Consider the following 6,000-nt stretch of genomic DNA (forward strand, 5'->3'; position numbering starts at 1 on the left):
TTACATACTTGTACCATGAAAGACAGAAATGCTTTTCTGAGGCCAGTGATATATTCTCTTCTTTGTTTTTAAATAACAGGTGCAGTCAAGGCTCAAATACATTTCACACATAGCATCTATTTGATCTATTGTGGTCAACTTCTCACAACTTCCCTCCTCAAGAAGAGAAAGAACACATCATCCAAACTACTCTCCCAACACTGAGTTTCTCTATGGTATACTCAACCTCTTACAAACCCATGGCTAACAGACAATATATTACTTTTAATGTGATTTTGTCTGTAAGCTGTTCTCTACTGAAGACAATGATTTTTAGAAAGGAAATGTGTGAAAACAGAACTCCTCTCTAGCCAGGTAATTAAGGAGTAGCGAGTTCCAGTAACAATTTCAGTAAAAGACCACATCAGGAGAATTTGAGTCAAAATAAGATGGCTAACAACTGCTGCTTCCCATCCTACATGCAGCAGGAGACTCAGCTCCTATTTGCCTTTAACCATCAAGTGCAGGGACCTGCAACAGACAGCTAAACAAATTATGAAATTAAGTCTTCCAAATGGTATATAGGTCTGGTCACATTTCTAAGTGTATTTGAAACAGATGATCCAGAAACACTAAAACGTATACACATATCTCAAGCAAGAAAGAATTCTTCCCATTTTCCTTCAGGCATACCATCCCACTAAAGAACTCAAGAAAGTCTGTGTGATCGAAGATGCCCACTTAAAATACTGCTCATCAACATCAGCACATCATTTTATAATTCAACTATTAAAATCCTAACACCATAATACTCAAAAGATGCATCACACTTAAAATACTTCCCTCACACGTGCTGTGGGCAGACCAACACAGGTGGTTACACTCTTATCAGATGGCCTGCTAGCATTTGTGGTTTGCTCTCATCCTGCTATTAACATTACCTTTTTACCTCTGGTTTAAGATGGTTTAGAAAGATTGACAAGTTTATTATTTTTTTTTATCCATTTGTGCATATTCTCCTGCAAACTTCCCTCCTGTTCAGACTTCATTCCCTACCTACGTTATCTTTCTTTCCACTTGCCTATCATTAAACCCCTGCTGAGCAGTAATGATCTGTACTTCAAAATTCACACTTCTCATCCCCAAGGGGTATTTATCCAGTTTTTACTTCCATAGGATATTTATCCCACCTATCACCTATAACCCAGTCAAGCATTCAGCCTGTCACTGAGTGGTTGGGAAACCCAACTGGCTGTAGAAGAGCCCCTTAGGTCCCCACGTTTGGCCAATTGGCCACCATTCCCATGTGTCCAAACCCTGCTCTGAGGGTTGGGGCTCCCACACTCAGCTCTCTCTGCACTCCTTGTATGTTTGGATACAGAAACGAAAGCACAAATCAATTGATTTGAAGGTTCAGGCCAGTCCATAAGATTAACAAGACACTACACTCTTAGAGCCCTATCCATGATAGCCCTGCAATGAGGTGTGGAGGGTTGAGTAAGACAGCTGACCGTGGGAAATGCAACTCCCCAGCTTTGCCCTGGGCAAGTTTATACATGTGCTCCACACAATGCAAGGCATAGTTTATCTTTTAGTGTGTCCTGCACTGTCACTGGTAAAATTAACAGTGCTCTCATGGCTAGCAATAATACAGCTGGCACTGCAGAAGCCTTTTGCCAATGCTCAAATACAGGGGGAAAAAAAAGCGAGCTTTGAAAAGTCAGAATAAGCTTTAAAACAAGCAAACAAGTCTTTATCAACGATTTAAAAAAAAAATCCAACGTTAAATAACAGCTACAAGCAAATACCTACCAGTAGGTTAAACCACATATGAGTTCTACAACCTTTAGTAAATCAATTTAAAAAAAAAAAAATGAAGTCTTTAATGCCTTTTATGTTACAGAAGTCATCCTACACGCAGCAGACTATCAGACATCAAAGGTGATACAACCAACACTTACAGATCACCTGCTTACAACTAAAAAAAAAACACTGGTTCACTTTCAATTTTTCTTAATCAACGTGGTTTCTACGACTATAATAAACGGTTATTTTTTGCTCTCCAGCTGTGTTTAGCATATCTGTCACTTTAGAAGCAGAAACAGTTACATGGAGCAAAGAGAAAGGCGCATCTCATCCGGTAATTTTTTTTATCCCATAACTACTGGGGGGGAGAATGGAGGAACTTAAGGTATTTAAACTAATAATAATATTTCGGCATGGTGTAGCACTTGACAGCTCCTTTACTCTGTGCGTACATGGTAAACAAAAAAGCCACTGCCAGATCTCCTTGGTTAGATAGCTCAGAGCCGCAGGGCAGTCCAACAGGAGGTCAGCTTCCAGCCCTGCCTGAAACACACAGCTACCGGTAACAAGTACCTACTTGTTACTTCTTCCTTCCTGCCGACAAAAACATACACCCATCTATCTATGGATTTAATGCACCAAAAAAAAAAAAAAAGCACCCAGCTGCCTTATTCTGGAGGCTATCTCAGGCCGTACAAGTGCTGATAACATTAACAGGGCAGACCTCAGCCACAAGCTCAGGAAGACAGCCGTCCCAACAGCACAAGCCAGAGACCAGCTCGAACGCAGCTCTGACTGCTCTCCGAGAAGCCTGCTCCTGCTGCACGCGGAGCAGCGATTACTCAGATGCCATCGAATCCGCTCTAAGCCACAAGCGCTCCCAGCCGGGTGAGCCGGTGCCACAAGGCCTCTGGAGGTGCCGCCGGGCAGCGATCAGCCCTGCCTGTGGCAGCGCTCCTCAGGTCGGTACGGATCTGCTGCTCCCCTCGGAACGCCCCAGCTGTCCAAGGAACCTTCCCGCGTCTCGCAGACCAGATCTGCCCTCTCCGTTATACCAAGCGGTACACCACCTCTGAACGTGTACTGTGCCATGACTCAGTTAAATTCTGCTCAGCGGCAGCGAGCACCCAGCGCTGCGCCCGGCTCCCTCCGAAGGAAACCCCGAGCAGCCCAGCTCCCTTATTGCAGACAGACGAGACAGAAGGGAACAACTTCCACGTCACCTTCCCCAACATCAACGCACCGCCAAAGACGGGAATCACGCTGCAATTTTTTTTCCTCCCCTCCAACATCTTCAACACGTGTCAAGCATTTTAGCTTAACTCTTCCTAAAATTGAAAACCTATAATAAACAGACACGCGGCACAGACACAAGGCTGTGTGCACTAAGGAAGCTTTCTCTTATTCCGTCCACGCTCCGACACCACGTTTCCCTAGGTTTCGCTCCGTTCCAAGTTAATTACCCGCTGACACTTACACAGAGCAGCCTTCGACAGCGCAGGGAGAAGCGGGAGAAATCACCTTTAAAGGGCTTTGGGGACACCAACACACACCCGCACAGTAACCTGTGGTCTGGAAAGGGGAACGGCGACGTCCCCCCGGGACCGCGAGAGCGCCGGCGTTGAGCACGCAGCCCCGGGCCGGCGGGCAGGGAGCGGGCGCAGAGGCTGCGCGCCCGCAGGTGGAGGTGGAGCGCGCAGCGGCCGTACCGGGGCAGCGGGGGCAGCACGGCCTCGCCCCGGTGCCGGGAGGCGGCGGCCATCGGGCGGGCGGGCAGCGAGGCCGCGTCCCGGCGCTGCCCCGGGCGGCGCCTCCCGACCCCGCGGGCGCTGCGCAGCCAGCTGCGACTCCCGAAATAATCCACGCCGACGGGAGAAGAAGCGGAGAGCGGCGCTACGGCCGGCCCCGCGCTAAACGCCGCTAACTTTTCCGCCTCTCTGGCTCCCCGAGCCCCGCGGCCGGGTAACTTCCAGCCCGCCCCACCGGAAGCGCTCCCTGCCGCGACCACCCCGCGCCCGGCTCACCCCGGCATTGTTCCCCGCCGCCGCCCGGCAGCGCCGCGCCGCCCCGCGCGGCCCGTCCCCGCCCGCCGCGCTCACCCGCCGGCCTCGCCTCGCCACGACGAGCGGGGCTCCGACAGAACGGGGCGCGGCGGCTCCGAGCTCGGGGCCCCGTCCCCGACTGGAAGACGCTCCGAGCCTCCCCGCGCCCCCGTCCCCTCACCCCGCACACGTACACAGCGAGCCGAGCTCTGCGCCGCTCCCCTCCGCGGTTCGGGGCTCTGCTGCAATGCCTGCGAGGCTGACTTTCAAAGCCTAACCCGCAGCCGCGATCCTCCCCGCCTTCCACCTCGCCCGGCGCGGCGCAACCCGGCCCCTCCTCCTCCCTCCTCCCCCCCGCGCCATTCATCTCCTCCGCCAACTTGCTTAACCCTTCTCGCTCCCGGCCGCTGGGGCAGGCAGGTGGTCGTCAGCCTCCCGCCCGCTGCGGAGCAGCTCGCGGAGCCCCGAGAGAGAACTCACCTCGGGACCTATATTTAATAAAAACAGCACCAAAATAACAGCTTTTTTTCTTTTGTTTTCTTTTGTTTTCTTTTTTCCCTCCAGCTCGTTAAGCATAACAGGCTTCCTGTGGTTACCGCTTTAGAGATTCTATTTTCAGGCCTTCCTCTGAAAAACTTTTTTTTTCTCTCCTGCCCCCGGTCCCGCTGACCCCCGGCTATGCCCTCGCAGCTCCTAGCGCGCACCTCAGCCCGCGGCCTGCGCTGCTCCACTGCCAGGGGCTTCGCGCAGATGGAAACAGCCTTCCCTCTGCAGGCAGGTGTCGAGAATCAGGGTCACGGCGGCCCGTGAAAACATGGAGGTGACCCATGCCCCAGTAAGCGAACAGTTTGTGAGAACAACCTGGGCCTCCAAAGAGAGCCAGTCCTCCATTTTGGCTGGGGGTATCCACGCAGGACTGAAGGCAACCTATGCTGTGAGAAAGTGCCTTATGAATCTGTTAGCAGTCAAGGTTTTCTTTAGACACCATTCTAATCAAAGAAGAGTCAAAGAGTCCGTAGATACACACCAGACTGTCTGTTTAGGCGAACTACAGAAAGTGCATGACCTCAGCCACATCATCTGTGAGCAGAGCAGAGCCTGTGTTTAAAGAGAGCCATGATGCTGCGTAAAGCATTCTAAAACAACGTGCAGAACACTTTGTGACACTTCTCTTAGAAGTTAAGGATTGCAAAAGAAACATTTGTTTACAGATCAGTTATAAGCTGTGCGATGATATCTGTACTAACATATGCCAATATTTTGGTTCAGAAACTCATGTAAAATAAGTGGCATCCCCAAGCATAGTTTAGTAACAGACTGATATCACTAAAGAACATACGAATTTCCACTTAAGAAAAGCAAAAGGGAGCCCTGTTTGTGAAAAGCCAAATGCCTGAGCTCGCGGATACCATGGCTGAAGTGCACGTAGGAATGTGGAGCAAAACCTCTTTTCCTTTGGAATGCACGGATTGTGTACGCGCTTACAGCAGAGCTAGTAATGTATTACTTGACCTATTTTTTTAAGCCAATGAAAGATTTAGGTTAACTTCATCATCATGTGTTTTTAACCACTTTTTTTCAGAAAAGCAGCAGCGTTTGCTAAAGCTACTGCGTGTCACATTTTATACACAACGGCCTCTTTTTCCTTCAGAGAATGTCTCACCATATCACCCGACCATGCTGCCAGTAAAACAACTAGTTTTGCTGTTCATTTCCATAGTAGCCTCATTAACAAATTCTGTTTGTAAAGAAATGATCTTTCAATTTTTATTTCTCTAAAAATCTTTATCTCAAAAATGTTTCACTGTTAAGCTGCTGAATTATCTAGGGGAAAGGAAATTTTCTCATTACTGCAGCAATTTAGCTGCTATTTCAATCAAGAATGTCTGTAGTAGAGACCTCTTTCATTCTTAACCTTAGGGAACATTGCACAGACGAGAGACCTACAAAAGGAGGGATCTTGAACAAGCAACAGAAAAAAGTGTCCGTGTGAAATATTTAAGATACTTTTGAGTAGATGAAATAAAGGTTGTTGAGGAATCAAGTTTCTATACAATTCAATCAATCGTGGTTGTATTAAACAATATAATGTATGAATTTAGCAGGTTAATATTCCTGTTGCACTGAAAATTACCCCTGGCTCTTATTTACCTGAACTATAAGAATTCAAACA

The 6,000-nt window shown here is 48.7% G+C and overlaps 1 protein-coding gene across 8 annotated transcripts in view; it reads right to left on the bottom strand.

The window, feature by feature from the left end:
• NRIP1 (nuclear receptor interacting protein 1) overlaps positions 1–4,166 on the bottom strand; it is a 70,471-nt gene extending 66,305 nt beyond the window's left edge. For 4 of the 8 annotated variants that reach the window (XM_085241234.1, XM_085241198.1, XM_085241218.1 and 1 more), the window contains exon 1: positions 4,022–4,166. The gene's annotated coding sequence lies outside the window, so the exon portion shown is untranslated. The other 4 variants (XM_085241253.1, XM_085241199.1, XM_085241206.1 and 1 more) reach the window with 3 other exon arrangements.
• Between the last annotated feature and the right edge of the window lie 1,834 nt (positions 4,167–6,000).

Source organism: Meleagris gallopavo, chromosome 1 (assembly GCF_905368555.1).
Source record: "Meleagris gallopavo chromosome 1, MGAL_WU_HG_1.1, whole genome shotgun sequence".
In the NCBI taxonomy this organism is placed as follows: domain Eukaryota; kingdom Metazoa; phylum Chordata; class Aves; order Galliformes; family Phasianidae; genus Meleagris; species Meleagris gallopavo.